We start from the raw sequence: 26,676 nt of genomic DNA on the forward strand, positions 1-26,676 counted from the left end.
CCCGGTGGGATTCGAACCATGTCCACTGAAGGTGGAAGGCGAGGACAGTAGCACTACACCAACTTCTACGAAACAATGTTAGAGAACTTGTGCAATTTGCAAAACCAACTTAGGCCTATGTGCAACGAGATAGATAAACCAATTGAACAAACTAACAAACACGGTACTTAAAATAGACCATAAAATACAAACCTAGCAAAAGTACTATCACATGGATAAGTCATAAGTTATTCCGCATCTGCTTTCCACACATCTGATTGACTTGCATGCATAGAGGAATGCAAAACCTAATGCACTTATTAAATCTAAGACGTGTACAGTAGATGCATCTGTAGACGAATCTGGACACGTGATCACTGCCACTCAACGTGTTTGAGTGGTTATTCATCAGGCCCATATAATGTGAATGTCGCATGTTTGACGTGAAGTGCAAATGACCAAATTATGACATTTTGTGCCCAATAAGATAAACCACACAAAAGGTGACCTTGATCGGCATTTATTTTCATTTTCTGGGCCACAATTATCGATCCCGAACTCACATCGTTCTATATAATGGTCTCTAATGACTCCCGATTCACCACCGTTTTCTGGTAGTCAACATTACAAGGCATTATCAAAAATTTCATTAAAGTAATGTGCCACGGCATGCGCAATTGTACGTGTAGCCATATATATACATAACATCACCACTGAGTATGCAACTTCAGTGTAGACCTGCAGATGTACATATATCTTTTTCAATTTTGAATAAGTGTCCATTGTGTCAGTGTGGCCAGCCCCTTGGTCATCTGTTTCCCCTTTCTTCAGATGTCCTCCTTCTTCTTTCCTTTTCTTCAGAGCCCGCAAATCCCCGATTCTTCAATTTCCTTGAAGTATCGGGTTTCGAGTTTAATTCCAGTTTCTCAATCAGTTGTGGAGAGCAGCCATATACCTATAGTCCTTTGTAGAACGTGTCTGGGGTTTGGTCTTCTGAGGAGGTTACGTGACGGTCACCGAAGGAGTTTTATAGTTTCTGAAGGATTATCTTCCTGTAATAGAAACTCCAACTGCCGGATGAGTCTGTAGGTCGGTGTCATGTCGTTGCAATAAATCTCAGAGAAACTGCGCATATTTTACTTACGTGGAGGAATTTTCATATCATAAATCTGACCATAAAAAACGACTTGCTGGATCAGAACCTGGGTACCCAACAAAATACATCGGAAAGAGCCTGTTTTGGGTGTTTTAGAAATGTACCATTCATTCGTCTCATAGAGTTACTTGATCGTGCCTAAGACATTTATCGTAAGAAAAGTCAGAGAATTGGTGGTTTTTATTAAATGAAACATACATGCATAGTTTATGTAAATTATTGCAGGAAATGACAATAAGGCATAGAAACTATCAAAGGTGTATGTGTTGTTTATGGTTGCTAGAAAACCTTTTTGCCGCTTTATCATTTTACAGATGACACCACCACGTTGAACAGATAACGAAGTCAATTAATCACAATTAATACCAATCTGTATTTCCAACATTTGTAAAAAAAATTCATGTTTACAACACATAAAGAATACTGCATTTCTACTGAGCTGTCTTCCTGTTTCTCACCATTACTTCCCCCAAAGATTTTTGCCACAACACTCTCTTTAAAATTCTTCAAAGAAACCATATGAACTTATTACATACAAAAACGATTGTACAATGACAAAATACAGTATTCAAAGTAATTTATACACTGGCTGTGCTCTAAGTGATTAAAGTCACATTCGTTTTGTTTTATTCATCTTTGATTTATGCGATAAGTAAACAGTGCCTGGCCTTATACAATAGCAGATCATAAACCAGATATCAAACTCTGCCAAAGATGTCTTCCATAATTCGTGTTTATTGGTCCGCGAAGATTTTTATCTGCTCGTTAGGGGGAACTGGCGACTTGTGGTGGTCGTTTCTCAACGGAAGCGTGTTCGAAGAAAAATGAAAACCTTCTTGGCAGGTCTTTTAAACCATTCAGGCTTTTCAAATACGGAGACTGGGGCTTTGTGCCTGGAGCCCCGCTTGTCACTTTGATGGGCAGAGATATTACAATTAGTCGTCAATACTGGGGCCTGATCGGTTCCATTTGTGGTCAGAGAGGCGGCAAATTGGGTGATTCACCTTCATTCATAGTTCGTCCCCATTGTGCCGAATAACTGATCGCGCCCAAATACTCGAAAAATATACCGTCCACGACTAATGGCACAACTCGCTGCCAGGCCACCCAGCTCATTGTGTTGCAAGTCCTCGCTCGAGTGACTGCTTAAAACTGGTGCTGCAGTGTACGCGTGTATGCAGCGTATATACATGTATGTCCTGGTCTGCGAGTGCAGACGGTTCACAGCGTTGATTGAAGAGGGAGTCAGCGGGATCTGGTCTGGCGCCCGCCGTACACTCGGCATTTGATGTGGTATCAAGCAACTTGATGAACAACGTATCCATTGAAGACGCCGTCGAACTCAAACCCCTGCACCGTGTCTTCCCAGTCCATGCTAGCAACTTGATTTTCTAAGAAACTGGTTGGAGGACGAGAAAAGCTCGGGATGGAACGCATTAAAAATCGTTCTTAACATTAACATCGTTTCACCTGCAGAAGTGGCGCTATTTAGGCCAGCTAATGCAACGCAAGGCCTTGAGGAGCCCAAGGGAAGACGGAGAGTCTTAGGTGCAGCGCGTCTCAGCTATCAGGTAAAAACAAGTCTGATGAGTGTTTGTGTAGAGAAATTGACTTGATAGCAGATCTCTTAATCGAATACGAATAGCAGCGGAGTTGCAACTATCATCATTCGTTTAAGGTAAGATGGATTGTGTTTTCTTACATAATAAGTAGACGACGCAATCTGTAGAGTGGCATTTAAGGAATGTTAATTCCTTGGACTTTGGCGTTCTACTTTGGGTTCAAGCTCTTTTTGCCGTTTCTTTCATCATTTTTACTAATCGGCGGAGGAAATGGACGGGGAGGAGACGTGCTCCCCGAACGCTTAAAAGCACTTTATGAAACAAAGATAGCTGAGACGAGATGGCCCAGTGCCCTACAAGCCAAGGGGGACATATTAAAGGTGTTTTGGTGCTCAATGGAGGAATGTCCCGATGTGGCAGTTAAAAGATGTCCTGAGGCGTTTTCTTGGACATTGTATAGAAATAGGTTTTGGACTGCAGATGGCTCATGTTTATTCTATAATTGTATGGCTTTTTGTGGAATGGTCCATTTTCTGTTGGATGTCCGCTAATGGACATGTTATTACCGAATCCCGAATGAACGTTTCACATCGAATTTCCAATTCCATAGTTTTAAGGATTGGGATTATATCTATTTTCTCGAATATGAATTGAGAACGTGAATTTGAAGTTAAATTATATAGTTATTCTGATGCACACCAGTACGTTCTTGCAAAGATTAGACAAGCGGAGATTTTCATGGTATTCTTTAAAATGGGTAACTTCGTTAACAAAGAAAATATTTGCCCCTAGTTAGCAAGCAGTTAAAAATAAAACTTTTGATGTGCAAGTTATACAAAAACCTCTGTTTTAAAATGAGTGATATTGAATGATACACTATCCTAACACAGAAACTTAGAAGCATGTCGCGTTGCTCAATCTCATGAGCAATGCTTCAAATCAATATGACTTGGCCTTTGAATTGATTTACATATTAATTACTTTTTAAAGCAGCCCAATTCTCCTAAACAAATACCTTACTCTCGCTTGCATCCTGTAGTTTGCATTTCCAAAAAAAAAACCATTCCATTGTAATATGCCCATTTATTTACAATCCTTTGGACAACATGGTTCTGTCATCGGCGAAAGATCCTTATATAGCGCATCCTGTGCGCGAGCATTTAATTATTGTACACGTGAAATTATTTCTTGGTCGTTATTTTCTTATTAATGTCCGAGGTAATTATTTGGTTAGAACGACATAGGGTCCCCTTTGTGAGCATGTCGACAATATACAATGTCGTGCAAAAAGATGGAAATTTAACCTACTTACTTAACTTATTTGAACGGACTTTTTTACAATGTAGTGAAGTGTAGCTCTTCAACCATACGCGGTGAAAAAAATCTTTGAAAAAAATCGCAAGAATATTAATTTGAATACAAGTCACCAAAGTAAGTGTTGCACGTGTAAGTCCAGTGTAGTGTATTTTGTCTTCAAATCAAGCTCCGGAGCTCAGTCAGGCGGATGGAATAATTGTAGCCGTCTGTGGACAAACAGGTTTGGCACATGACATTTTTAAACTACCATATCTCAGAGACAAAATATGCAATCGCAATAATTTTTTGCGTGACTTAATATTTTAATACCGTTAAATTGAATTTTTGAAGTATGCTTAACAAGTAGGTGAAAATTGCTGTCAAAAGTGGGTTTCCTTCTTTTTGTACCACCCTGTAGAGTAGGCCTACATGTAGTTCAGGATTTCACCAGGAAAAAAAGAAAAACCGCAGATGTAGTTGTAACTCCATCCAGTTTTCAATTACAGCAAGAATGAAAATGTAAATCGAACTTCCTGAACGACTTCCTGTGTACGTTGAATTTTAATGGTACATGTATTAAGTTCAGATCAAGTATTCCCACCAGGAACGTCGAGGTAGCACGATGTACATGTACCGCTTTGTAACTTGTCTGTAGTTCTAAAAATCAGCAACTCGCTCTTTCGGGCAGTATGCTAAGACTGTCTTCGGATCGCCTTCTTACAAAATACTGTATTTCTCTTTGTACACAATATATACTACAGGGTGTTGCAACAACGAAGGAAACCCACCTTTGACAGCAATTGTTTTCCTACTTGTTGATTATATTTCAAAAATTTAAATTAATGGTATTAAAAATATTGATCTTTAAAGATAAGTGACGAAAAAAAATGATTGCAAATGCAATTTTTTGTCTCTGAGATATGGTAGCATAGAAATGGCATGTGCCAAACCTGTTTGACCACGGACGGCTTTATTCCATCCGCTTGACTGAGCTCCGGAGCTTGATTTGAAGACAAAAACACTTCACTAGACTTACACGTGGACAACAGTGATCTTGGTGACTTGTTTTCAAATTAGCATAATAACACTTTTCTTGCGATTTTGTAAAAGATATTTTCACCATTTATGGTTGAAGAGCTATACAAAAAACCCAGATCAAATAAGTTAAGTAAGTAGGTTACAACTCCTGTCAAAAGGGGGATTAAGTCTTTTTGCACCACCTGTACTGATAACCAAAGCATATTGACGATCACTTTTACTAACATCACTATTGCCATTTTTGTTTTGCTCTTTGGCAAATTTAACGTCTTAGACAATGTTCAGTCTTCACTTATAAAAGGAAAACAGTCTTGGGGCAATGTTTTTCTATCGTACAATAAATAAATCTTTGGGTTTGTTTTTTTTCAAAGTTAAGCAAAGATATTGATTGGAGCGGGGTTTGTCAATGTCCTTGTTCAACAATCTCCTATTCCATGTAAAAGACAGCGTTCAAGGAGATCTAGTCCCTGGATTGATGACCACAATAAAAGTATGGTTGTTAAAAAACGTAGGGCCTTTAAGCTTGCCAAGCGAACTAGGTTCGATGAGCACTGGCATGCCTATAAAAAAAACTCGGAATGAGGTTAAAAGTGCTGTTAATATTTCCTATACCAGACATGTTGACCAGCTTTTTCGTTCTGAGAATGATAACAAAAATAGATTCTTCTCCTTTGTTCGTAGCCAGAGGAAAACACCGTGTCCCTCTGTCATGAATAATCATGGTGAGATTGTGCATAAGCCTGAAGTGATTTCCACAATGTTTGGGGATTACTTTAACTTTTAAGATTCAGAGCTTCCTGGTACTCCTCCCACGTGTCAATTCCCACTCCCACCTGTCTTTGTGTAGCCAGAGGTATTTGAATTGAAGGCCTTCGGGCCACAGTTTTTAGGTCAACTTTTTTAATTCCGGGCATATGCCCCTGGCTTTCGTTTTTGTTTTCTTTGTTTGTTTTTTTTTCTTATATTTTGTGAATGTTTGTTGTTTGTATGTGTTTTTAATGCCGAAAAAATAATAATAATAATAAATATCCTAAATTGTTGATATCAGTTACATTTTACAAACTCGTCGAGAGCCTTTACCCCAGAATGTAAGTTGTTTACACTTCGAGCAATCTTGAGCAAAAAAAGGCGAACATTAATTTTTCCTGCATTTGAGGGCGTGCAAAGCTTTAAAAGAGAAACCATGACTGTTTTAACATCGAGCATAATTACGACCACTGGTGACGATTATCCTCAAATCGCCTGAACAAGTGACTTATGCTGTTGACAGACATCGCAAATTCCTCTTTCTAATTTACTAGCTATCCAACTGCACTTTCTCAGCGCCGACGTCCACCAAGAATTTCAATTCCACTTTCAATCACCGATTTCAGTGAGGCATTCCCAAAGGGATCTCCCGGATTTTGATACGTTTTAACTTTAATTTGAGCCCGCAGGTAAGACGGCCAATACACATAGAGTAAAAGAAGCAAAGCAACTTGGGGAAAATTTCTTCCCCAGTGACGCAACGTTATATTGATTGCTTCGGCATGGCAGTCATTAACATAATTTAGACCAACAAAATGATTTGGTGGGTTTTTTTTTCCCCGACGTGATATTTGATATTTCTGTGGCGACATGTTCAATTTTTAGTAAATGTTTGGCCTCTGGACATCGCAACAGACAATGATATGGCGTGAACGGTAGACTGTGTATCAACCATCACCTCGTGGGAACTAAACATTGTGGGAACTAAAATCGTGGGAGCTAAAATCTCCAAAGCAGACATTGCACGCAAATGTTTTCTAAGACTACTGGAGACCTTGAAGATCAAAACCCTTCAAGATTTTGGTTAAAACTTCGACAATAATGGCAGTATTTAGAGATTAATTTAAACAGATATAGGGATAAGCTGTTTTCAGACAGAGGGTGCTGGAAGTACGTGTTACTCAGGAACTACGATGAGCTATACATAAAATCTTGTCTTTTTATCCCAATAGTATACTTCTGAACGGATTTAAAGGTTTAATGTACTTAGGCCTAGTGAGTATAAGCCTACTTACGAGAAAGCACGGATTTAAATCTTAAAGTTGTTGTAGTTTACTTTCTGTCGTCTGTCGTTCCTGCTGCATGGCTTTTAAACCACTAATGCACGAGGATGCACAAAAATACTTTTATTTTGTAAACAAAATCAATGTAATTCAATTCAATTCAATTTTGCTTTATTGTCAGCATTGTTAAAAAAAAATACAGATGGACATTTTAAAGTCCATATTGCGTGTTTTGAATGTGTTTGTATACCGTTCGAAGCTGTCTTGATGTTATGGTCATAAAAAGGACTCGTGTAGGTTTTCGCTCCAACTTCCCGTTACAGTTTAGTTTTGAATCTGTTGATGATGTGGTATAATTGTCGAAGAAGTGTGATGGTTTTATTTTCATATTCTTTATTAAAACATGTACTGAGTTTTTCGTTGTTAAAATGACGCTATACTGACATCACTGCACAAGTTGATGAACATAACTGAATAAACCTGCACATGACCAACACGACAGTGTAATTTTGACCAATTTGGTAAAACATGTTTGCAACATTTAGATGTGACCATGTCTGACTTTACCAATTTTATTGCCATCTGATATAGTTGGTATTTAGAAGGTGCAAGTTCAGACTCTTGCAATAACACCAGTATGTATCATATCTGAACATGAAACCTTTCGGGGCATATTGACTTCTCAGTAAATTTTCACTACGAACAACTCGAATCCTCTCACTTCCATTTCAACTCTTTGATGGCGACTCAAACATGAAATGTGTTTTCTCCAGCCTAAGTCTTAAAATAACAGTATCGTTACGTCCGTCAAAGCGGTACTGTAATAAGATCTGAATGCATTCTTGGTTGAAATAGTAGCGCTAGAAAATTGCCCGAATCCGTTTTTCTTCACATATCCAATAAAACACATAATTAAGTCCCCGCAGAACTATGAAATTTTGCACCAACAATTTGCCCGGTGGCGGAAATTAATATTGTTCCGTTAAAAGAAAAAAATCCTCAAGAAGGATTCACACTTCCGGAAATATTAGAGGGAGATGTTTTCGTCGATACAAAGAGTTCTTGATTGCAACGTCAGTGCGATTGGTAGAATCTAAGAAGCCATTTATGTCGCGGAGACAATCAGCGTCTACAGGGAATGATGTTTTTGTTACATAACATCTACATATAATATTGCAGTTTAAGGGTGTTTTTCCTTTGATAAATTATTTAAAAATGAAAAACAGCTGTTCCTTTTAAAGTCACGTGTCACGTGAGGCAACACGTGCAACTTGTAGACAAGCGAATGCAATGCAAGCTACAAGTGCCTTTATGTGAAATAAACTACATATTCTTTCTGGCTGTTTATGGAAATTCCTCAGAATGTAATATGACATTAAGTTTGCTAGTTACTTTCGTCTTAGTGATTTCCTGGAACCAGTTGACTGCAGAAATGTCTCTTGGGCCGTGTCCCTGTACCCTAATCCCGGCCTAAAATCGAGCACTGTTTGCTTGTTTGAACATTCTGTTAAGCAACAAATTCGAATGTCTTTAACATTAGAAAACCTCCACTCATTCAAATCTCCAGCAGCATGTATTTGAAAACGTGTACGTGTATGCGTGTACCTTCTTCAGACTGCTGCTAAGTACCCACGATACTGGCTTATGGGATAATTACAGATACTGCCATCATCGGAAAGTGATTATTAAGCATGTACATGTAAGTCATTAATCAAGAAGACAGTCGACGCCTTACCCTTATTGTCGTCTGGCAAAGTATGCTGGGACATAATGCCAAGTTACGTAACAGGCACTTAAGATGTTGTAATTAAGAAGATAATCTGACATCAAAGATTCCCGAGAAAACAAATAAAGAAAATGTCATCCGCAGCACCTCCTGTGCATACATGCTTTGGCAAGTGTGCCCAGTCATTATCAAATGCCTGTCTGGGGGTGGTAATTGGCAACCAATGGAGTTTAATCGAAAATCACATTACTAATGCTCGCGCGGCGTGGGCAGCTGTGTTCAAATCAGCTGGTAATTTGGCGGGAATGGGGCGTCACATTTTTGTTGCTAATTGGTTTAAGCTTTTAATCGAGGTCGTCGCAGCTTGCATTCTCCGTTGTCTTTTTAACCCAAAGCGTGTGATGATTACTTTACTTGGGAAAATTATATTTGACATAGATTGTGAAGCATTCGCTTTTGAAAGTTTGTTTGGTCGATGTTATATTTAATTAAATTTAAAACAGATTGTAGCCTTATCGTTGATTACATAATTGCTAGCCGGAGAAGATGATTTCGAAGTCGGCCTGCAGTCACAGACCAAGTTATCCTTCCACAGGTTCTTGTTTTATTCAAGTAAAAACATATCGTCACACAGATGTTTTTAGTTGGAATTAACATTACATAGAGACAGGAAATTCTGAATTTCGTCATAACAACTGAAGACGAGTGCAGCGAACTTTAAAACAGGTTTTAAAATTGTTTTGTCATCGTTGCATTTAGAAGGGTTTTTTATTCTAAAGTGTAAGCTATACCTTAGTCTGTTGTCCATGTTTTGTGTATGTTATGTCTTAAATATTATATTTAAAAAAAGTCAATTATTAGGTCATTTTAAATAGCCTTTCAACACCGATCAAACTGAAAACTAACAGCGCAGCAGGTAATCGAAATGCGAATGTTTAGTAACTAAGAGCTAACAATTTCAAAACCAATCTTGACTTTCGTTTTAACACATAATGGAGTTGTCTAGATCTTTGAAATAAATGCTCACCAAGCATTCAATAAATTGAATTACTGCTCCTATCGAGCTTCGGAGGGGAAAAAAGCATCAACCTCGTAATTTCTTCCTTTGCTTGCACAAGTCAAATGTATTCTCCTGCCTCCGTGATCAATCCGTCGATATTGAAACGAATAGAAGAGGCCTGGGGAGCGATTGTCAGCATTTATACGCACACTTATCCATTTCATTAGAGCACAGGTATTTTAAAAGCACTTGAGTGGATCTGTCTTTTCTATTAATGCTAAAATACATTGTTAGATTGGCGTAGCTTAAAGAGCTTGCTGTCTGGTTGAAATTACTGCTACGACCGCATGTCTGCAATATGACATGAAAGGTAATGTTATCTGTATTGTTTGGTATTCTAAATACAATATGTATTTTATTAGATGAGTAATTTTATGGACAATTCGGAATGCTGTCTTATGTTGTTGAGATTTATCTTCATTTCGTTTGACTTGCACCTATTGTTTTGTATAAGCGCTAATTGCTGCCGCGCGTCTGTATTTTTAATGAATGCACTCTGTAATTGAAGAAATGCCTTTTTGGCGCCAATGTGGCGCTAACGCGAACGCGAAGAGCTAATCTTATTAGGGATAAAATCGTCATCTTTTTCAACTGTAGCTTGTTTTCATGAAATGACGATCTAGGGATCTGTAGCGATTAAGATGAGACACACAAACAATCACAGGCAATCGCAGGCAATCCCAGACAAGATGGAGATCTTAATAACTTTACGAAACAAATATACACATAATTATGAAGTCAGGTGAAAAGATTGATAAGTATTATATGATTTTCGAAACTTCGATTTCGCCTTGGCTTCATTTGTTGCTTCAGAAGTATAAAGGACCCTTGAATGTTTAAATCAAATACTTAGACGTTGGCCTTATATATACAGATCATGGATTGTATTAAGTCGGAGTTTCTAGTGTCACAATCTTAAATCTTCTGAAGCAAAGTGGCATAGAATTAAATAGCCGAAATAGAAAAAACGGCATCCTATGTTATGTGCGCATAATTACGACCGACAGATTGACATTGGCCAGTTATAAACTAAGGTACTAGCCCAAAAAGTGAAGATGACGAATTTTAAGTTTTGACTTTGACAATACAAAGAGGGAGCAGCAAGACGAGATTCTGTGCTCAATTTACGAACGACTGAAAGGGCTAGGTTCACGAACATTAAGGTCAACACAAACCTCTCCATCGCATATGCGGAAACGATTTTAGTCAACGACTGACAAACAAACCTTCAAATGTCATGCCGGAACTGTTTTCAGTTTGGTGTCTTAGTGGCAGATCGAAGAACAAACATGTCAGATCTTGGAAGATGCTAAATCGGCAAGCTGTCAATAATTTAAAAATTTCCCAATTTCTTACTTCCTGAAAACAAAAACACGAGCAACTCCTGGATTGCGAGATATTTGTTCATTTTTTGTCTGCAGGAAAGTATTTGAAATGACATACACAAGTTCATCCGCGTAACGTGACTGCATTTCATGTTAATGTATAGTTGGACGTTAAAAATAAGCAAAGACGGACAAGATAGGTCAGTTGTAGCTTACAACGATTATCAGAAATCTCTCGACTGGGGCCTAGATTTGTAGAGATTCCCAGCTTAGTAAAATGTCGTGAGAATGAGGTCAAGTGATATCCGAGCTTATTCCAATCAAATTACTATCGCAGGGAAACATTCAAGACGTTGTTGCATCGGCACACGGATTTGCGATTCATTTGAGCGAATTAAGCGATTGAGCAGGGCTATTTTTCCGTTTCGAAAATGTAGCTGAGCGCCAATGTATCACTGGATTATGCATCAGTAGTGCTGTGCAGAACTTCAATGTCATTTTCATGATGTATTTTTGCAAATAACCGTTGACCTTTTAGTGTGTAAAGACTTTCATTGTTTGTAAACAGTGTGCGCCATTTTGTATGGAACACCACAAGGGCATAATTTAAGCCGTGGTTGGCAACAGATTTTGTCCATAATCGCACATTAATACCCTCATTATGACTTGTAAGAAAGGGACATTTTGTAAGTCTTTGGTAGCTTTAGTTGGTTAGTTTGTATTTTCAACAAACAATTATGTTTTGAAATATTAATATCTATTCTTTATTTTTGCAAATTTAAACTTCCATAGTTTGCCAACCCCGGATTGGAATAAAGTGGCATCCACGGATTGTCAAGAAAAGGTCGATATCAATCTTACCGTAAATAAATTGCAAGGCTTGTTTCAGAAACCGATCGAAGCCAAGTTGACAGACAGACTCTCGCTTGGTAACAGAATTTTTAAATTCAAAACGACAGTAAAAAGAAGACGATAAAAAGTTATGTTAAGCTTACTCCAAAGAGCTTTGGACAAACGAAAGTAACTTTTCCTAAAAGGATCAAGTCGTACAACATAAACTGATTTCCCTAGAACAATACATATGTCTTTGTGAAAATCGGTCAATTGAAGGGAAATTGACTGTGTTTTAATCGATCAGACACTCTCCGTACCAACCACCACACTTAATAACTGGACAATTTAATAACTGGTTTTGCACTCGATTACACATGTTCCGAATATCAACAGAAACGCTTTTTCGTGAAATCACACTGAGCCGTATTTTCCTTCACACTTCACTTGTCCGTGGAAAGATCCGCTGCGACAAAAATGGTGCAAAAACCGGGCACTTCAAAAAACGCCGGTGCCCCGGGCACGCAGCGCAGCACAAATATCACTCCGCGTAGGAAGACTCCCACGCTTCGGAATAAAAACGCAATTAGCGAATCCCACACCGGATTTTATGGTTTCTGTCAGTGGTCGTTCCAGCTCATTTATCCAGAGAGAAGGTGACAGAGCGGACGGCTTAGACCTCTCGGACTGTGTTGACTCGCCTTTATTGACTGAGGAATCCGGGGTTATTAAGGTGCTGGAGAAAAAATGCCAGTGATTTGCATTTATATGTATGTTTTTTGCCGGTGTTTTGAGAGCCCGGTTTTTGGTAATATTTTCCCCCGACGTTGCAGGTCAATAGTCTGGAGCAGGCTTATATTTTCCAGGCGCTCGCAGGTCAGTGGCCTTTGCGGACAGGGAATAATATTCAGGTTATTGCAACTGGTGCTTCAAAGAGCAGGGAATACAGTTGATACAAGGTTCGAAGTTTTACGAGATACATACTGTATCAACTGTCTTGTAATTTCACGCAGTCTTTACGTGCGCGTATTAAGTTGCACACATATAAATACCACGCACGAGTATTGCCATGATACAGAACGTTATGCTGATGCTATGTGAGTTTTCGACCATTTTATTTGGTAACAAATGTAGTGAGCAACGTTAATTTGCATCTAAGTTTGAACAATTGTTTAAGACATTTGACCAATTTTCGTCCATTGAGCCTTTAGATCCCAGAAGTGAAATTGAAGCTCAAAACGGTAAAAATAAACATACATTAACATGTTGCCATGGAAATTGAGTCGGAGAAAAGGGACCAAAATACACCGTTTGGCGTCCAAGATATCACAAATCACAAAAGCCGATAGTTTGCCATAATAGCCTGGGAGTGTAGGTTTACATAATGTCCTCTGAGGTTGACGAACATAATATTTACGTAATCTTTGAGATATCTTAGTATAGCCATGTTCTTTGTTCGTTACAGTGCAAGTATAACTATACTTCCTTAGGAGCCTCGAACACGACTTAATGCCACATTTCAATTTTGAAATTCACTTGAGGATCGAATGAATGTCCAATGCCTCAAGAAATCCAGGATCATTTACATTTATCCCAAAAGTAACCTACTGAAAAAGCTTACTTGGATGAAAGATCGTACTGGTACTAAACACCCAAAGTAATCATTCCACCTGACTTGCTGTCATTTAGAAGAAATCAAGAAATTAGGTGATTTCGAACGATCAGTCAATTGACAGATTTGTTTGAAATAAAGACTACAATAGACGAAATCGTGTTTCGTGATCAAAAGGTTGTTCATGGTTTTTCACTATTTTCTCGAAAAGTGTAATATCCACTGAGCTGAAGCTTCAACTCAGTGGATAGGTTGGACCAATCGCCCTTTCAGTCGCTCGTAAACTTCAGGTTAGGTTTTGAACATTCTTCTTTGGATTTTGAGTGGTGTTATTATCGGAAACGAACAAAATTCCTGAAAAGCAAATGATCGTATATGACTTTAATTTGGCATATTTTTGTCGAAAATACCAAAGAAACAGGTAAAAAATGTTTAAACAACGGCTCAGTCATACAGGGTTCTGACATCATCTGCTGATGTATACGCTTGAATTCAAGTATTAAAAGTAAATGTAAAAAGAACGAAGAGAGATTGACTGGGGTTGGGTTTGAACTTGTTACCTCCGTAATCAGTTCAGCTTCGCAGCCAGTCAGTGTCTGTTTTAAGTTAATTTAAAGTAAACCATTTCATTTTCATTTTTTAATACATTTGTTATAAGTAAACCGACACAAAGTAAATGTAAACCGTTTGACATCTTGTAAACTTCATGAAAACCGCTGCTATGTTTTTAAAGTAACCAGGGAATTTGAATGGCTATTAAAGGGTGAGGTTTGATGGATTGTGCATAATACCTCCTTGGGCTGAAACTAGCCGTAACCCTAACGATCAGTGCTGCCTTACATTGTCCTATGCCTGCCCTACAGGTAGGCACAACCCAAAGATAGTTGCTCTATTGGGATATTGTTTTCGCTGGTAAAAGCGTTGCCTTTATAAGCGCGTCGATGGACGTCGCCCATGGCCAGGTATTTATTGCAACAGCCCCCAATAATTCCCCACTTGCTTTGGCACGCACGGAGCGAGCGAATACCGATGACTTTTTCTCTTGAGTTGGGTCAGTCCTGTCACTGTCGGCAATAGACAATTTGGGCAGGTTTTTTTAGGAACCATTAAGATCGCATAAGCCAGAGGAAAAAGGGAAGGCCTCCCACACAGACAATCCCTAACTAATGTGTATCGGCCTTACATCCCTTAAACAGGTTAATTCGTGTAAGCTGAGCACATGTTTTTTCTAACAGTGACTATTTAGGTGTGGCAAGATGATAGTGCTATTAATGGTAACGTCCAATTTTGCCATTGGGGTTGTTCTGAGGTTTGGCTTCTGATCTGTGTGTTAGCTGCTTTAACTTTCGGGAGGTTGAGTGGTTTCTTAAACGTTTCTGCAAACCTCGGATAACGAAAATATAGCTCCTGCTGACGTCAGAAAGTTCCGTCGCATTTTTACCTGTCATGTCACTGTTCATTTAGCGGAAATCGTGACGGTAGTTGTTATTACATTGTGACATCTCATGAGAGTTATTAACATTTTTTTGAATTTTGGGGTAAATGATTTACATTTATATTTGATTAAAGACTACAAAATCACGACGGGCAAGGTAAATCAGTCAGTGCACTGGTGAATCTAGGGGGTTAGGCGGTCTAACTCTCCCCCCCCCCCGGTCAAAGCTGGATCCGCCCTTGCAAAGGCCATACAACCAAAACTCTAGCTTCAATCCGATTATTTCCTACAGTCGATATTTAGACATACTCCTATCTTGTCGGTTCATACCAAATATCTCACCATATATTAAACGAATCTTTAATGGTTCATAATACAGTTTTCATTTTGTTATTCAATATTTTGTATCCTGTTTTTCAATTGTTCGTTAAAAAATAACTACCCCCAGCAGAAGCTGTAATATTGGACCACGTATTGCCGTCCCCTCTTCTTTCCCATAGCACTACGGCCGTATAGGGCGACGTTATGATGGTATCTGTCAAATAGTTCCTCCATTTGTTTCGGTCTTCTGCTGTTCTGAGAAGCTGTGCCCAGTTAAGAGCAGTCTGCTCCTTGATCTTGTCTGCCCACATTTTCTGCTTCCCTTTTGCGGACCCCTCATTATGAATAGTTAAAAATCAATCACATTTCGTAATGTCTCGTCCCTTATTTGCCAGATTTGCAAAACTGAAGACCTGTCAGATTTCCCAATTCGATATGTCATATTTTAAAAAAAATGATATTTCCACAACGAATACCCCTTCCATTATAGCAATACAGTTCGGTCTGGCTGCTTTCAGGAATATGTTTCCTGAAACCTTACGTCCTGGGGCATTCGTGGTAGACTTTGGTCAGCGCAGCACAGCAAAGACTCGAGGCAAGGATATTTAATCACTGGGCTTCAGGCGAGGTTTGATAAAGCTTTATGCGTATCAGCAATTCGACACGGATCAAGTGGATTTTATCATGCACTTTTACAACCAATTAATTACTCATGGAGTTTTTTCTCTTGCGAAAGGCGCTGTTGTAGCTTTTTTAAGACAACATAAAAATGTTGCAAGCCATTTATCATGAATAAGGGACGTTTTGTAAAATATTATCTTTATTTGGTAACTTGAGGTGTTCACGTTACCACTAAAGCATAAACAATTACTGATAAATAAATAATATAATAATATAGAACAGTATAATGCGCCAGATTCACCAGAATTAGATAGTCAAGGCGCAGATAAAGAAAAAGTAATACAACAAAAACGAAAGGGAACAATAAGAAACATACAAGTGAAAATTATATGACGATAATTCAGCAATACAGGGGGAGTAACAAAAAAGGAAACCAAAATGGTGCCCCCTATTTATTTGAAGAAGTTCTGCATGTAGCGCTTCCCAGATCTAGGATATAAAAGCCCAATTAATAAGTTAGTGAAATAATCATTCAAATCGCTCATGTACATTTCCAGTTATGGAATTTGAAAACAAACACCGTTTTTTTTCAGCTTGTCCACGGATTACAATAAAGGTTATACTGATATTTCAGCAAAACGAAAACTATTTACATATATAAAAAAAAAACACAACAGAACACTCTCTTGACCATGATAACTGGCACTTATAACATATATTTAAAAACCTGCTGCTTCAAATGTTATACTAACATGCTTTATAATGTCAAGAGTTTACAGTCTTGCCCTGCCTTCTATACTTGGCTACCCCGGAGACTTATGGGATTATTCCGATATCATTTTCAGGATACGGCATGGTTTCATTTTGACTGAAATAGCACGTACCTTAAATGTGATCCGTGGACAAGGTTAATAAACGAAATTTGTCTTCAAAATTCCATTGGAGTGATTTGAATGAATCTTTCACTCAAAGAAAGTTTATTAATTGGGCTTTCATGTTATCCTAGATCTGGAAAGCGCTGCATGCAGAACTTTTGTTAAAAAAATATAGGGGGCACCATTTGTTTTGTTTTTTAACTCACCCCGTACAACATGACTGATCTTTTACGGTATGCAATATGAATTTTCTGAAATGGAGGCTTACCTGACAATTTTTTTCATTTGGTAAAAATAAAAAAAACGATATGTAAGGTAAACAGATAGATAAAGAATGGCTGATAAGTTTATGAATTGTGTTAGGAAAAAAAGATATAGTTATATATCTTTAAACTCTGCACTTTTTTTCAAATTACATTTGTCTTATTCCGAAATACGTTCAGCTAAATGGGTAGATTTACGGACTTAGCACCCCAAATATTTTATTGAAACACCCCTCCCCTTCCATGTAATGTTGACACTGGTTTCATGGATTCATTGCAATTCAGCAATAAATCTTTTGTAAAATTACCAACCCGAAAAAAGTCAGTCCACAACTTATCTTGCAAGCACAGAAACGAATATAGTTTCTTAAACGTAAATCAATATGTTGTGCCGCATTTACGAAGAAAAACTAGACGGGAGCTTTAATAAATTACAATTTTACTTTTATTCCATTGATCGCTTTCCACTCTTAAGACCTATTTGACAAACATTTATTAATTTAATGTCGGCTGGCAGCACTATCGTCGTTGGATAAACTTTAACTTTCTTCACCTAGGAGCTCCTTATCGCAAACCGGTACTAAAACGTATTTTTTTTAAAACAAATGTCTTAAAATACCAGTAAAAAGAAATGAAATTGGTAATATCCAAAATGAATTACAGCAAAAAGCTTTTCCAAAACTTATTCAACATTTGACATCTCATTTAATTTAAAAACTTTCCTGCAAGTAACGAAATTATGATAATTGCTTTCTCCGAAGTTACCAACTTTGGTTGTATCCGTCCTATTTAACAACTTGGACCAATATTACTCAAGCACTAATCGATCTATACGACCTTAGAATTCTCAGTTAAATAATGTTTTGACAAGCGAATTTAAGATTGACTATCTAAATGGAAATACTGAGGAAATTGAACCAATAATTAGACGTATATCCTTGAATCGTCTGTGTCTGTTTTGTCGCGAGCTACGGATAAAGACGCAAGAAATGCACACTAGACAAAATTGATTGCTTCACAAATCCCAGACCACCCGAAGTGAATAAAGAGCCCCAATAACATGGGCGTAGGAGTTGACAATTAGGAATACGAGAATTTGAAAACAGGTGCTAACTTGTTATCAAAACAGAACATGTTAGATCTAATTGACCGATACGGGCGTGCCTAATTGGTATGAATGCATCTTTCCAACATTTCCGTTTGAGATTCAACACATTTGAGTCTATCTGGGGCGATTGGAAATACTAGAAAAGTTTTCGAAGTCACGTACATCTCATCGCGAATGTTTTTCTTTACGTAGAATAGTGATAATGCGAAATGCGCGGGAAAGTTTGGACATGCACTAAAATATCTCCCACAGGGACTTTGTATGTTGTACAAACATACATAAATGCCATGAACATTTAAGAAGGTAGAAGGAGTCTACCACTTGTGAAAACTTTTGGTAGCAACATACCTGGAATATCAACTTATATTTCAAAAGGATACGGTCAGTAGCGTTACTACGGAGGCCCCCGCCCCTCCCACACGGATGTTTAACTTAGAAGTTAAACCATACTTAAGCCACTGGATAATGTAAGCATTTACATTCCCTGCCTAAAAAAACATTTACGTAGTAAGGGCATTTCATTTGTCGCAAAAGTAAATTATTCAACAGATACAAAAATTGTTCTATGCTCAATTTAATTCTACTCATGAGATGCGGGAAAAGACTCTTCTGCAGAGTCAATTCTGTCGCTGGTATGGGCTTCTTTATGATAATACCTTAAGTCAATGTTGTCCTGTTATCTAAGACCAAAATGTAGTAGGATTACTAGAATTCCTTTTAAAGGCAGGAACAAGCAAGACAAGTCAAATCCTTTAGCCTTTTCCAGAGAGATGCTCTTGTCCAGTTAAGTCCACTCAACCCTCGATATTGTCGCCTGGGATATAGAGGACTTCTTATTTCTGATCTTGGGGTTTTGAGGGTTCTTCTCAAACCAGCGTGGGCTGTCATCCAAATCGTGACTAGAATCCAGTTAAATTCTCAATGTGTCTGAGCCTTTGCGAGGTTGGTCCCCTCTTACTACCCAAGACAATTTATTGCACGTCTTAAAGCTCTCTCTTCTGACCAAGTCTGCTGATACTACAGAGTGTGGCAAAAAAAGTGCAATATTCAGAAAACAAATAATTATAACTGTTTAATGTGGGGTGTTTTTTTTTTCAAAGCAATTATATATAACATTAAAGCCTGACTATTTCTCAATCCACTCCCTTTTACCCCCATTCTATTTGGGTCCCTAGATCCAGACATACAATCAATTAAGTGAAAGGGTGTAAATTTTACTAGGGCCACTCTCACTTGGACATGCTGAATCTGGGTTAAGCATTGAATATGCATTGAAAAGACATTGAAGTTGGTGACATCAATGAAGTGTGAAGTAATCACGGATCCTATACACAAGGATGAACGACGCTGCCACACTATTGGTTAGATGCGTGATCACGGCTCGTACAACTGTTCTACCTGTGAAATTACACCAGGTTTACATCAAAGTGTTCTTGGCCTTTCAAAAAAACATATTTTTGTCAATGTTGCACTTTTTATGGCATACTCTGTATGTAAAGCAAAAGACTTGTAGCGCTAGCTGCTTCGTGTCTCTGTGCATCATTGTAAATGGTGTTTACTCCAAAGGGGTAAGTGAGCAATCCGCATGCTAATAATAGGCACAGCTACATATTATCCTGTTAGGGAGCTGAAATCTCTTCACTGACAAGAATTTGAATCCAAGCTCGAATGTACTCGAAATTGTATGAGCCAAACCTAAGATAGAATTAGACCAGTTAGGTGAGAACAAGTTGCGAATGCACACCAAAAAAATGTTAAATCAGACGGTGGGTTGTTGGGTAAGTAGTCGTTTTTAGTTAATAGTTCGTTTTTGTATTAGGCCTTAATGTCTCAAATTTGTTTTGGCAACTAAGTCTTGGCTTTTTTTACAACCTTGTTGAGTTCGGGAATAATTTGAGCAACAGATTTAGATATTGGTTTTTGTGTAGAATTATACAACCTAGGGTCAGCAAAAATGGGTTAATAGATTGCAGTTGGTGCAATGCATTTCAAGGTTCGTTGCACCCGCCTTGAATACATCTCGTGTAAAATTGAATCATACTGCTGCCCTTAACACTCATCATTCAGCAAATGGCTTTCCTAAATAAATGAGGCCTGCAAAAGTCATAAATCTTTAGAATTATTTGTAAACATTAAGTCCAATGCCAATCCCAATTATCCTCGGATGACCCTAGAATCTGGCTTCACAGTATCAACAGCAAGGATGTAAAATAATCGTTTTGGAGCCTCATGATTTATTTATTGTAAGATTACATTTCAATTTTACATTTCCATATCCCTTCTTAAAGAGGGAAAACAAAACCTTATTAGTGAATAATTAAGGTGAATAACTAGTACTTTTGGCTCAGTTCCTATACTTGCATGAACGCAGATAGTAATACCAAAAAAATACAATTTCAGCAGCATTTGTCGGCGATACATTTTTGGATTACGAGGGTATTGTCTCGTACGGCCAACCCACGCAAACATTCAGGGTATTGGGTGCATCATCGGCGCATGCGCAGAGACGTCCTCATTTCCACAAACCCATCTCCAGTTTCGTCCATAATTCCCTCACTGCGCGGTCAATACATCGATTCTTCTGCGCAGGAAGAGCTTCTTGAAACTTTTCTGGAAAATGTCTCAAATCGGTTAGCCCATATTATTAAAGATTGGCCATCTTCTGAGTAAATGTATAACTTGGTGGGATTACCCTATTGTAATAACTGGTCGACACTGTGCCTGGAGATCTTGACAAATATTAGAAGCTTGAAGTACAGATGCGGTTCTGTTCAAGCCGAGCACATCTGTACAGTGTGGACTTAGATCAGTGCATTGGACAAATTATAGATAGATAGCTGTTACTGACTACAATTAGCGATAGCATCTGGGAGCAGATACAGTGTGCACTATCAGTGGTTAGCTACCAGGCAAGCTGTCATTATCACCCTTCAGCCTCGTCATTCCATGCTCAATATCTCGCTGTCAATTTTTCCCTTACTTCTTTTTTTAATTAAAGTCAGTCTGCGGTGAGCTCGGCTGAAGGTACCGGGAGTTCTTGTCAATCATCGCGGGTGGGACTGCCACAGTCATCGGTGCTGTCTTGTCCGTGACGCGGGCTGCTGCAGGAGCAGCGGCGCTATTCGTTCCTCCGTTTTCTGGCAATGAGTTCATTTTGTTGGCGGAGCTCTATTTGATAAGTGCCGCTCGCGCGATGCCACGGCCAACTGGGACCGCGCTGCGATTAACGCTCAAGGCTTTGATGACTTCTGACTTAGCTTGACTTTTTTTTCTTGCTTCCTCAGTCTACCTTCAATCCCTGACTCTATTGTACACCTGTACCTAGACTGGAGACTTACGGTACTCGTTTCGACGGCTCGCCTACAAAGGTAAGGGAATCCTTTTTTTGCCTTTTTGAAATCATCTGTTGTGCCCCTGCGCTAGAATATACGGATTGAGTGGCCAGCAGAAGTGCATCGTAAGCAACAGATGAATGACTATATAACGACGCTTTTTTCCTGCGTAGATTGTCTTGTTGAAACACTAACAATTCGTAGTGATAATCGTGCCTGTTATCGGAACATTGAAGAAGATGAAATCTTGCAAATTGTTTTCGGAGACGAAATGCTATATGAAATTGACTGTTTTCTTCTTAAAGACAAGTTTACCTTTTAAGATTATAAAGAAAATTAACGGAATTTTGCTTATCTTCCGCCTTTTTCATTCTGATTTTTGTGTAAGTAAATTTGTAAACTTTCCTCTCAAAATATTCGGGATACTTTTGTCTTCAAAATTAATAAGAAATATTGCTGCCTATCTCAGCTCGCTGGGTACTCGTTTTAATTCAGTCATACCAGTATCTTATAACCTGTAAACAATGTCTACACAGAGGCGAACATCAATTTTAAAGAACGGACGTTTGTCTCTACAAAACGCCGAGCGGGTTTTCTCGTGACAAACGACCCCCGTAAGATGGATGAATAGCGATTCACTTAGACTAACGTTGTGTTGCAATGCGTTTTACTTTTTACTGCGTTGGACCATGATAAATCTGCGCCAGAGACAGCTAGAACGGATCGAACCGATTGAACAGTCCAGTAGTCGCAGTAAAAACAAAGAACTCTTCTGACATGCATTGAGCTGTCTTGTGAATATTTTACTAGTACTTAGACAGTGTTAATCGATAGAAAAGCCTATGAACCTTTTGATAGAACAATTATGTGCAAAGCACATTATAAACTTAAAACTCACGTTAACTAAACGTTTAATTTTGGTGTCAATTTGGCACACAATTTGACAAACTCTACATCTGATTCCATTTTAAACACACCGTTTCTTTTTAAATTTTACTAGTGCTTTAGTTGGGCTTACCGGTAGAAAAGTCAATAAACGTTTTTGATAGAACAAAACATATTACGTATTTTAACTCGCAATCACGGTAGATAAAGCAGAATTCCAGTTTTCATTTGTCACAAAAATGACAGTGATTTCATTTTTACTTTCTTTTTACCCACTACCGAGAATTGGTACCGCTTTAATTGATGAACCTGTGAACCTAATATCTATATGAATTAACACTGTGCACATGTATAGTGAGTACCAATTTCAGAGCAAATGATATGAGCTTCCACTGTCATGAGCATTATGATTAAAAAACACAGACCGGTTCACCGGAAAACTGTTACTCATTTATAAGACAATTAATAATTAGCTCAACACGTGGCCGAATTAAACGATAAACAATTGATCGGGAAGCCAGACGAAATCGCTGTACGGCCTCAGGCGGTTTGCACAACCATCTTGATTGAAAAAATAATAGGGTCGGTCGATTGGGCAAAAAACGCTACCAGATTGTAACGCGAGGACTTCCCGAACGTTCATATAAAAGCTTCGCTTGCGCCACCGTTTACTATTAACTCGAAACCAAAATATTTATTTCATCGGAGACCGGCGATCCGTCCGAGTGATAGCAAGTCGATTGTTTTTGCTTAATATTTCATCGGGGTGTCTGCAAGCTCGTCAGAGTCACACGCCCGTGAAAAAGGGATCGAGTGTTCTGCGGCAGACGCTAAACTCCGGACTCATTCGATTACTGCGAGTAAGGTGATATTCACTTGCTCCTAATTGGTAGACGTGGGGGGAAGGTAGGTCTTATACCCTAGGGATTCGAGCCATCCAGCTGTCTGTTACGATATGTACACCCCTCCAACCTACATGCACCTGGCTATGTTGCATTTCAAATTTTCCAACCACATTTTTTTTTGAAAGAGTTTTATCAGTTGACACGGTGGACTGTTTTGTTGCTGCATTGTCAATTAGAATGCACTTTAGTAACCCAGATGAACATTTTTGTCGAAACTAGTTTAACTGGAGATTGGTGACATGTTTTGTACCGGTTTAACTGGTTTGAACTGGTTTAACTGATCAAAACTAGTTTAATATACTACTTCAAAACCAGTTAAACAAGTCAAACCAGTTTGACCATTTTAAACTGGAATATTCATCTTGGAGATGTTGTATCATACTGCAGATCAAGTTTTAAGATGGCACGTACATATTCCAATTTCTTGCCTTACTTGACATATTTATATAGTAATTATCAGTTTTTCTTGCTCAACATGCAAGATAACTATCCATAGAACCATTAGATTTAACATCCCAAGTTGTATTAGGTTCATACCAAGTGTTGTCATCAATGAATTGTTTTCTTTACTATGATTTAAAGATATCAAATCAGAGTAAATACATATGATAGATAAATGTAGATGATATTCAAATCAACTGACGATGAACTTCTGTGCCTCTTGCGATACACATTACCAGCCAAAAAACTTACTTAAATAAAAGTCAAATAATCACCTTTCTTGCTTCGTGGCATGCAGGAATACATATTAATATAAGATTTGAGGCTTTGCATGGTGGGGTATCGGTATCGTTTCGGTTTTGCGGTAACACCATGTGGTAATAACTACTGCTTAGAAGATATTAGTTCTGAGAAGAACTTGTCCTGCTTATTATCAACTTGCTAAGCAGTTTTTGTTCTGTTTAGAACAGTCCTGCTGTAAGTTCTAAAAGAACTTGTCTTTGGTCTCAACGTTTCGACTAGCCTGCTCTAGTCATCGTCAGGAGACTGACATATTAACTTTCTACTGATGAAGATTATATCTAAAAATTGTGATACTGAAAAAAAACTCTAAAATAAGGTAAATTGCTGACCACCACTTGTGCTGGTCCTAGATGACCTATCTCACTGACTGATTCACTGACCCACTGACTATCACTTGTAAACCGGGCAGTGCCATTGTGTAGGATTACCCCTTAATGCCAATGAAGGGGCTAAACCCGGCCCATTGTTTAGACCAGATGCAAAGAAAGACATCCAGTGAATAGCCAATCTGAATCAGTTGAATAGAATCTGTGTGCCCATGGACCTATTTCACCATAGGCTTGGCTAGTCTTGTTACCGAGATAGTATAGATTCCGATCAATATGTCGCTGTCGCTCTCCACAGATATTATGTTCTGCTAATACCCTTTGATCTTGAGCGATCTACCGTTGGTTATTAATTCTCACGACCAGTAGTCAAGAGTTCTCTAGCCCCCAGCTGGGAACATAACCGCGCCAGCTCCAGCCGTTATTAATGTGAATCTGTTTTGAGTAAATGACTGGCTGTAATTATCTTTATTGTAGCATTGTTCATGACGATGTAATAATGTTGAACTGTGATCCTCATTTGTTTGTGCGTAATGACCATTATGCATCATTAAGAATACCGTGCTTCATATTAATCATACGATTTTGTCATCTTTGACCATTTTTTTATTGGACGTAAGCGGCAGCGAATTTTAAAACAAATCGCCTTTTCAGCCGTTTTTATGAATACACCAGACTCGTGTTTTGGGGTGGTTTTTTTTTTGGTTTCTCATGCCATTTCTCTGAATGAAGTTTGTTTGTCGAACTGTGAAGAATACATGTTCATGCTTATGCTTATAGTTATGCGTGTCGAGTGCTAAACATTTGAGTTGACGGCTGCCAAGCGAATGCAGTGTACCAAATAAACGTCCAGACGTTTCATACGGAAAGACGTGCACCTGACAAAAATATCAAATTCACGTTGACATTTTTATTTTTGAAAAACGAAACCTGCGTTTTGTCATGAGGCCTTTTGATTCAAGTCCAAGCCAAACACACGTTATTAATTTCAATTTCACATGTCATTTTTCCAAGTCGAACTTGAGCAGCAAGTTGAAATCAATTAATTTATCCAAGTACTCAAGTGGATCAATTTCAGATTGCGTGCATAAACGTAATTATCACAGTTGAGTTTTGAGTAATAAACTCGAGCAGACCAGTAGTAGGTTCAGGAATACGACAAAGTACCCATGTGTCCGTTTATAACTTTGTAAGCTTCGAGAATTGTTACAGTGTGATTTCTTGTTCAGAGCTAAAAAAAAAAGATAAACTATTCACCCAGGTGTTTAAATCAATTAAACCCATCAATGAAACCTTTTGATAGCCTAAAATAATTTAACGTCCATCAAAAATAGAAGGAAAAAAGTGCATTCCTGGCTTCGGTATTTTCTTACCGTGGGTATTGTTACTATTTCGTTGCAAATAGCAAGACATAATCGATTCGTTTCTTGTTTCCTCGAATGCAAAGCTAAAAAAATCACTATTTTGTCATTGAAGCTTAATGATAACCTTTGTCTACATCGGGGTTGTCTTGCTGACAAAAGGCTTATCCCGTATACCAGTTGTTTACGTTTTAGTGAACCTGTTTCCCACAAAAATCCTTCAATATAGCCAATGAGATCGGAATTAATTACCGTACCACATGTTTCAATAAGAGTATTAATGTTCACTGTGACTCGGTATTGACTTACAAAACCTCTGTTAATATTAGGGTATGTTTACACATCAGCAGCTGGGGTGGTTGACTGTACATAACAATCGGACAGCTGTAAGCTCTAGTTCTCGGTAGCTATTGAATTGTTTTTATTCAAATTGTCTTTTCTTGTAAATCACATCTGGCTAATTGGCTCTTCCGTCAGAGTCTCCGTCTTTGGACTTAAACAAATAAACCAAAAACAGAATCCAATAACAAGATTAACTGTTATTCCAAGAAGTAACTTTATGGTGATATCATATTATGACGGCTGACAATGAAAAAAGAAATACTACTGTGAGATATCAAGTTTACTTAACAAGCAGTTTGTATAAGGTCGGCTGTGGAAATGAACTGTAGTCAGTCTGGCTAGAAAATCTCCTCGGATGGTGAAACTTATCCCTGCACAAATTAATTTCCTTCTTAATTAGCGGGGATTCGGTTTGTGGTGTTGTATTTCGTCGTGAGCTGAAACCTCAGACGACGATAGCCTTAATCTGCTGTATTCCCGAAGAAGAAAAAAATGTCAGATTTGTCAGTATATCTCAGCAGTTGCAGATGAATACATCTCTAG

The 26,676-nt window shown here is 38.3% G+C and overlaps 1 protein-coding gene across 3 annotated transcripts in view; it reads left to right on the forward strand.

The window, feature by feature from the left end:
* Positions 1–912: 912 nt before the first annotated feature.
* LOC119722864 (cardioacceleratory peptide receptor-like) overlaps positions 913–26,676 on the forward strand; it is a 45,303-nt gene continuing 19,539 nt past the window's right edge. For 2 of the 3 annotated variants that reach the window (XM_038193253.1, XM_038193256.1), the window contains exons 1-2: positions 913–2,813; positions 21,523–21,606. The gene's annotated coding sequence lies outside the window, so the exon portion shown is untranslated. The remainder of the gene's footprint in view (positions 2,814–21,522; positions 21,607–26,676) is intronic. The other variant, XM_038193254.1, reaches the window with a different exon arrangement.

This window comes from Patiria miniata, unplaced genomic scaffold (assembly GCF_015706575.1).
Source record: "Patiria miniata isolate m_02_andy unplaced genomic scaffold, ASM1570657v1 HiC_scaffold_16, whole genome shotgun sequence".
NCBI lineage: Eukaryota > Metazoa > Echinodermata > Asteroidea > Valvatida > Asterinidae > Patiria > Patiria miniata.